The sequence below is a fragment of the Mauremys mutica genome, chromosome 4 (genome assembly GCF_020497125.1).
Source record: "Mauremys mutica isolate MM-2020 ecotype Southern chromosome 4, ASM2049712v1, whole genome shotgun sequence".
Lineage (NCBI taxonomy): Eukaryota > Metazoa > Chordata > Testudines > Geoemydidae > Mauremys > Mauremys mutica.
In genome coordinates this window covers 16,921,281-16,929,918 of record NC_059075.1, presented here as the reverse complement: position 1 = coordinate 16,929,918, position 8,638 = coordinate 16,921,281, and positions in this window count along the sequence as shown.

The window sequence follows — 8,638 nt, the reverse complement described above, 5'->3', positions numbered from 1 at the left end:
GTTCAGGAGCAAACAGACATTAGCCCACACCGTGGTGATCACACAGCACTGGGCAGAGATTTTTCATTTCATTTCCATGCATCATTTACAGCTTGCTGCAGCGATTCCAGAAAGTCAGCCCCGATCTCCTTAAGTTAACACCGAGCAAACAGGAAAGGAGACAGAATTGTTCTTTTGTTATTTAAAAGTCCTGTTATATACGGGCATATTTGGTGCTACCTCTGGTTTCATTTCCAGTATACTTCCCTGACAGAACAAAGACTTCTCCGCAGGATTACACAGGAGAGGCCTGGATAACTATTTTTTAAAACAATTTTGCTTATAACAGTCCTATTTGCTTTATGACCCTTCGCTTGTATTTTCTGCATTGAACATGAAGATGAGGAGCCAGACTCTGATTTTAGTTGTGCCCAGGTGAATCTAGGGTGTCCCCATTGAGATCAGATGGAACGACTCCAGCTTTACAGTGGTGCAGCTGAGATCAGGATACAGCCGGTGATCTTGGTTTCTGAATAGCTCCAGCAGTTCCTACTACTTATTCCACACCTGGGATGGCTGAGAAATGACTGGTCCAGAAATGACTAAGTTCTGACAATCATTATCTCCATGGCCTGAAGTCATTTATCCATTATCCTCTCTGCCTCAATTACTCCCGCCACGAAAATAGGGATGATAATAGATCCTGTTCTGCTTCATAAGGCAGTTCAGAGGACTAATCAGTTACCGTCATACAGCGCAGGGTGCCAAATTCTGTGCTGTTTACACCCTCTACAAGTCAGTTGGGCCAGGTTAGGGTGCAAAAGCCAGTGCAGAATTCAGCCTGTTGTAAATGAAGTGTGTTGAGTGATGCTGCTAATTTGCAGTTTGTTTATTTTGCTTTATTTATTTTGATTTCACAGCACCGATCCCAGCGCTATGCCTCTGCATGTGACATCATAATTGCATTGTCTCTTAAATTGTAAACTCTGAGATGGGGGCTGTCATTTAGGGCATGTTTATCCAGCATCTAGCACAGAGGTGGGCAAACTATGGCCCACGGGTCACATCCGGCCCACGGGACCCTCCTGCCCGGCCCCTGAGTTCCTGGCCTGGGAGGCTAGCCCCAGCCCCCTCTCCTAGTGTTCCCCCTCTCCCACTGTTCCTCCTGCCCCGCAGCCTCAGTTTGCCCCACTGCTGGTGCAATGCTGGTGGTCGGGGGTGGGGGTGTGGATAGGGGTTGGGGCGGTCAGAGGGCAGGGAGCAGAGGGGTTGAATGGGGCAGGGGTCCCAGGGGGCAGTCAGGAATGAGAGGAGGGGTTGGATGGGATAATGGGGGGCAGTCAGGGGCGGGGGTTCCGGGGGCGGTGAGGGGACAGAGAGCAGGGGGGGGGTGGATGGGGCAGGAGTCCCGGGGGGGGCGCGTCAGGGGGGCGAGAAGCGGGGGGGGGTGACGGGGGCTGGGCCACGCCCGGCTGTTTGGGGAGGCACAGCCTCCCCTAACCAGCCCTCCATACAATTTCCAAAACCCAATGCGGCCCTCAGGCCAAAAAGTTTGCCTGCCCCTGATCTAGCACAATGGGGCCCCAAGCTAGGTGTGGCCTTTAGGCACTATACAACACAGATACTAAACAATGATAATTAACTCACTACAGCATCCAGCTGTAGCATCACAGAATTGCGACTCCACCTGGGAAAGAAGTAGCAGGAGCAGATATAACTTTAGGCAAGAGTCTGTTTTCATACAAAGTCAGCTAGTAATGCGTCATTCAGCAATAAATAAATCAATAATACCACCTAACTCTTACACACTGCTCTTCATCCATAGACCTCAAAGCGCTTTACAAAAGGGTGGTGATCATCATTTTCACTACTTTACAGATTGGGACACTGAGGCACAGAAGTGACTTGCCCAAGGTCATTCAGTAGGTCAGTGGCAGAGCTGGGAGTAGAACCCAGTCCAGTGCACCATCACCAAGGCAAAATATATGTTAATGAAGCAAAACAGAGAATCAACAAGACAAATCCTCAGCTGGTGTAGCTCAAATGAAGTCAAATGTCAACTTTCACCAGCTGGTGGCCCGGCCTATGTTTTCAATCTGGTGTCAGTGGTTATTTGATTTCACACAAAGTAAATTAAAAAAAAAAAAGCATTATGTGTGGTTATTTTAAAGCTCTGATTTATCCAGAGGCACTAGGCACATTTGGACACTTCATTGACATTGGTGAAGCAAAGTCAGATGTCCTTAGGGTAATGAAAAATGAGCAAGAGGAAATCTAATTTTGTTTGTGTTGTTGGAAAGGTCTTTCTGGGCAGTGATTTCATTTGACTAGATCAGAGCATATGGCAGCATTACCTGATCCACTTATCAAGGGCAGCATTAATGACTTTTCCCCAGCCCATGCAGTATATACTGTTGAATGGCTAAAAGGATATTCCAGTAAACAAAATGCTCAAACTAAAGTCTGTGCTGTTATCCTCTTCCCCTTTGATTCCAAGCCAGGAACATCTCACATGTCACACGAAAGAAGTGCTGTAAGAGAGCAGTGAAACAGTAACAGCCACATGGAGACCAGCTGCAGCATGGAACACGAGTGTGCAGTTCAGGTCTGCCCCTAAGTGCAGTTTCGCTTGTGACTATCTCAGGCCTCATCATCCGAACAGGCCAAAGGAAAGCATTATTCCTCCGTATCAACTCATTCCCCATCTACATAAATAGGGGACTATGTGCAAATTCCCATTAGTTTCCCCATATTAGATTCTAACTTCAAGAGTGATATTATTTGGGAGAGTTTTTGTGGGGGCAAGTTACAGCCATTATATATAAATGTCCAAGTAATTACTCCACAAAGGACCAGATCCCACTGTGCTTAGGGCTTGTCTACACCACAAAATTATGTCAACTTACTGCCACCACAGCAATTAAATTGGCTGTTGGTGTCCACACTATGCTCCTTCTGCCGGTGGCGTGCATCCTCAACAGAAGCACTTGCACCGACTGAAGTGGGGCACTGGCAACCGCATGGGCCTTACAGCTGGGGCTCCCTACCCTGGGCCTGACAGCCGGAGACGGAAATGTGAAATAAAAGCAGCTGTGGTACTAACAAGAATGTCAATTTCACTGCTGGTAGGCTCCCTCCTGTGAAACTGAGCCCCCTGCCAGGCTAACGGCATGGGCTGTCAGTGCCAAGGCAGGGGGCACTCCAGCTCTCAACCCCACACAGGGCTAACAGCCAACAGGCTATGTAAGTAAAGCAGCGTCCACATGGACGCCGTGTTGCCCTAACTACATTGACCTAAGCGCTACGCTTCTCACAGAGGTGGAGTTATTAAGTTGATGTCGTGGGAGACATGCATCGGTGGGAGCACCATTGTAGTGTAGACACTGACAGAGTTAGGTCAACATAAGGCCAGCTTGTCTCAACCTAACTCAGAGTCTTCTTCATTGCTCTCATTATTCTATAGGCATCTCTGGTCCACAAGTCACAGTCAGAGAGAGACCGAGAGGATCAGGGAGTTGCCCTTTAGGGCAACGTTTGGCAGAAAAGATGGTTTGGTAAATCTAATTGACGGTTTGGAAGATGGTGTCTATATAATAGAAGTTATGAGACAGGTAAGACTCATTGAATTTGCATTTTGCCACTAACAACCTGTGATAGTGTGTCAGGTTCTAGGACCCTACACAGAGACACAGAACTATTTTGCTGATTTGCTCAGCTAGCCAGACCTAGTGGGTCTCATTTGCTCCAGCTCAAGAGTATAACAGAACTGTTTTTTTAAAAAAAACAAAAAACCAAACACTAGGAACATTTTTTGGCAAAAATTTTCATAAAGTTTGTCCCTGATTTTTGTCAAAAAAATTTTGAACTTCAACATTTTTTTTGACCAGCTCTAGTTGAGTCACGTGAAGGCAGAGGGAAGCAGGGCATGGAATGGTGCTAGAGGAGGAAAGAGAAGAATCAAGCTCATGTGGAGGTTTAAGGCAGATGTAGGAAAGGGATACGTTTGGAAAATATCCAGTTTGTGTTTAATTGTGTGAGGAACATGGCAGAGACAGTACCTGTTTATAGGACTCTTAATATTAGCTCTTAGAAAGCTGGTATTTTTCAGAGTGACAACAAAAAGTGGCTCCGTAGAAGGATGTGAAGTCTCAGAAGGGTTAAAGTGAGTTCTCTGACATGATCTCTATAATGATCTTGCTCATCAGTGAGATTAGTCATAGTAGTATTACGGTAGAGCGTAGAGGCCCCAACAAAGGTCAGGACCCATTGTTCTAGGAACTGTATAAATACACACAGTAGGAGAGACTCCCTGCCCAAGGAATTTGTGATCCAACTTGACTGGACAAGACAAAATGTGGGAGAAAGGAATGATCTTGGAAAGATTTAATACATGCGAAGACCACGAAATATTCCCTGTTCACTGAATTAAAAAGTGAAAGATCTAGATCTTTTTCTAGTCTAGGGCTGACTAGTGAATAAGCAGCATAGAATATCAAGAGCTATCCCCATTGCTAGAGGAATTTTGAAATAAACGTGACAGTTGCACTTTGCCAATTAGCGTTGGTTGGGGATCAAGAGTCAAGACTAGACGTAGACCTAAGAACATGCCGGGTTTGTTAAATTGCCTGTAGTTGTGCCCTTTGTTAGACTGAAGCGCCTGGATGCAGCATCTGGGAAAGATTAAAAGCACATCAGGCAGCTGTTAGAGGTTTGCACGTTACGAACTCAGCTCTGGCAGCCATGTATGTGAGCAGAGAGGGAGAACGAACTGTAAAGATGTTTGTACAATTGTGCAGTGGTGTTAAAAGAGTCCTGGGGTTTCTGCATGAGAAAATTGCGTGGAGGCTACATATGCAGCTAAGCATTAGGTGGGGGGGGGCATTATGCCGCTGTGATTTATTGGGCTGTTACACTTCTCTAATTGTTTGATTACATTGGTATATTCCAGAGACACTGCTTGGGGCTCTGAGTGAGAAGATTGTGCTTTCCTGACAATTTCACTCTGCGCTGCTTTTTTAATTTGTAATGAAATACTTGTCGAAGACTGTTGAAACTGCAGAGTTGCCTCTATCCTTGATGAGGCATCTCCAGGTGTGATACAAACCCACTGGGGGTGACAGACATGGAGAAACCTCTGCCACCAGCTCAGACACAAATGGTTCCTCTGTGCCTGAATAGCACAGTGCTTAACATGTAAGGCTAAATCCTAGCCATGCCTGGACAGCTATCCAGAGGGGGCGGCGGGAAGGGTCAATCAGCCACTAACCTTCACACAATTCATTGGCCATGTGAACTGGGCCCCCAGAAGGCATTCTGGCCTACACTGCACCAAGCACACTTATGGACACAGACAGTTAGTCAGTGCCCCAGTGATTCAAGGTACCAGGACCTCAAAGGGTGAAGTTTGAGGGAAACAGGGTGTGGTTTGCACAAAACAGAGTGAGTACAAGCGCCTGACAGTGAGCTAGTTGTGCCTGCAAAAAGGAGCAGATAAATCACGCTGCAGTACATTGAGTCAACCCAGTCTGTGGCATTCTGCCTTGCAAAGGCAGGCTTTTGTGTGCGGATTGTGCCGCACACCACGTTGAAGTATGTGCCATTGCACACCCCACCCTGGCTTTTGCTCTGTACCCAGCGGCTTTGTGCTACTTAGCGTGGGAGAATAAAGCTGGTGGAGCCGGTTCTACACCACCCACTCCCAGCCTCTCGCCCCAGCAGAGGGGGCATGTTGGGTGCAAGACAGGGCATGACCTGAGCACCTTGCATTCTGGCAAGCCAGCAGAATGGTCCTTAGAGGACAGTTCCTACTGAACTAACTTAGAGCAGCCCTTTGCCCCTTCTCATTGGGTCCTGCACTAAGCACAGTGAGACAGACCCAAAGGACCTGGGCCAACGCCAGGATCTGACCCTTGTATATTCCAACCCATCAGTGCTGCTGGTGCCGTTGTTGCAGACCAAGTTACCCAGATTAAAAAAAAAGGCAATGGCTGAGAAACCTCCCTCATTATCTACTTATGTCCTTTAGACTGACACTTGCCCATCTGAACCTGGAGTCAGTGAAGATGATTAACAATGACAGATTCTTCGCTTCCCACCCCGCCCCTCCCCAGAATAATCGGCGTGACAGCTGCTGTGCCTGAAATACGCACCACAGACAGAGAGTATCTTGACTTAGGCCCTGATCCTACACACACACAAGTAACTTTATGCGCCTGAGTGGTCCCACTGAGGGGCCTTAGGGTGTACGGAGGAAATAGAATCTTTCATTAGGAAAAATGGAGCCAAATTTACAGGGCACACATGCGGCCTTTTACTGCTCACTAGTTCCCTTTTTTATTTCCTGTGAGTATATTTCTGTGTCCAACCTTCCCAAAAGTTTGGGGGGGTTGGAGCTGGGTTTTGGTTTGGGCCCATCTCTCATTTCTGTGGTTTGTTTTGTGCCTCGGTCCATGGCATTAGCTTGATGTAAAAGGGAGGAACAGACCAACAAACGAGATTGAACTAAATCTCTACCTAAAATTTGAGCTTTGCTTGAACCAAAACGTCTCTGAGATTTGAAGAAGTGGGGTGAATTTTAGTGCCTTTTCCCAAATGTCTGAACACGTCTTCTCCTCTGGGTTATAGCCAGGGCAGGGAGCAGATGCGCCAACCACAAAAGAAGCCCTTCCCAATACTCCCAGCTCAAGCAAAGCCAAGCCAGCACGTACTGCAAGCCTTTCCAGAAAGCCTCATCCCCTGAGATTTCCAGTCAAAGACATTCACATGCATTTCTTATAAACATCTGAAATGGGGATCGCTATCCACAGAGCCAGTCATAGGAATAGGCAAACAGTACAACCACATGTTTGTCCCATCCTCCCCCCAGCCAGTAATAAGATATCTACCACAATGTCACTGGTGGGAAGTGCTGGCTGCTGAACTGTTGGGCCTAGGAGGCAGCAGGAGGGATGGGGTCACCAGGGGATGTTGTGAAGGCCAAAACAATAACAGGGTTCAAAGAAGTATTAGATAAGTTGAGGGAGGATAGATCCATCAGTGGCTATTAGCCAGGATAGACAGAGGGACAACCCCATGCCCTGACTGTCCCTAAAGCCCCAGCTGCCAGAAGCTGGGAGTGGACGACAGGGGATGGATCACTCAAAATTGCCCTGTTCTGTTGATTCCCTCTGAAGCACCTGGTATTGGAAGACAGGACACTGGGCTAGCCGGACCTTTGGTCTGACCAGTATGGCCGTTCTTATGTAGGGTACTAATAACCTTGATGCAATGGTGCTGCTTTTCTGTGAGCTCCTGGACAGCAGTGCCCCCTCTGGCCCCATGGGCAGCAGCAGCTCCCTCTGCCTCAGCACAAAAGGCCACTTCTTGGGTGCTAAGACACGATACAGCGGAGAGTGACTCGTTCTGAAGGAAAGAGCTGCACCTCATCCCTAAGTCACAAGCTCCTGACCCAGCAGATATTTGGCAGCTGAGCTGCTTCAACACCACTTCCCCCCTACACACAAAGAGCATCTTTGGCCCCATCCCAAGCTGCCCTCCCCCAATACCTACCTACTGGCTGTTCCAGACCTCCTCATCCCTCTCTCCTAGAACAATTTTCAGGCCACTCCAGTCCCCTTCTAGAAGCGTCTCTGCAGTGCAAATGGAAGGCAAAGGAGGGGGCGGAATCCTTGGTGTTTAGGAAGAACTGGAGGAGTGAGAGAGAGGAACTGCAGGGTAAGGAGAATAGGTGGGAACTGAGCAGCAGAAAACCTTGAGGTGAGGATAGCTAGAGGGACCCAACGAAAGGAGAGACGAGGATGCTATGCTGGCGATTCACAGATCTACCTCTCTGCTCCAGAACTGGCCAAACCAAAAATCTCAGCCTGTCTCTCCAGCATCTCCAGCCATCAGCTTAAGGCAGCACAGAGAAAATAGTAATAAAAGGTATGGAGAACTGGGCAAAACTGGTTCATTCCCTCTGCTTCTAGAAGTGTCTCTGCAGAGGGAATGAACTGGAAATAAGGAGAATCGGGTGGATCGGGGGAGAGGGGTAAAAAAGAACCGAGTGAGGAAACAGAGCTCTCGTCTACACTAGGGAAACTGACCCCCAGCATTCACCCCTGATGCTACCACCCTTTCAGCTACACTGTTTTTCCTGCCAGGGGAGGCCCAGTGTAGAAAAGGCTCCTGCAGCTGCCACTGTTATTGCCACCAATGCCAGTTAAGTTGTAACTAGCTGAGGGGCAAGGGAAATGAAAGGAAAAGTCAACAGGTCACAATGTGACCAGAGAAAACCAGGACCGGTCACTGCTTTAATGCACAAACTACAGGAGCCCAAAGGGCTGCAAAGACCTCCCAGAAGGCACATGGTTGGTTAGTCTCATCTCAAATACCTGCTCTTGCCTTCTCTTCAAACAGACTCGGTGCCTAGAAAGCTCCCTTCATTTTCACCCCTTTACAGGAGACATTCGTAAATTAGATAGGTCTTCCCAATGAGCCGAAGAGACAGCAGCAGTCAGCTAATGAGCATGTTCTCCTCTAATATTGGCTATAGATGACTCTCTAGAAAGGCTCTGAATCATGCAAAGAATAAACGGGATGACCTTTTATTTCAGCAAAGTTTAAAATGTGAATTACGCCACAGGGGAAACGTGTGAGTTGGACTCAGGGCAGTGCCTAG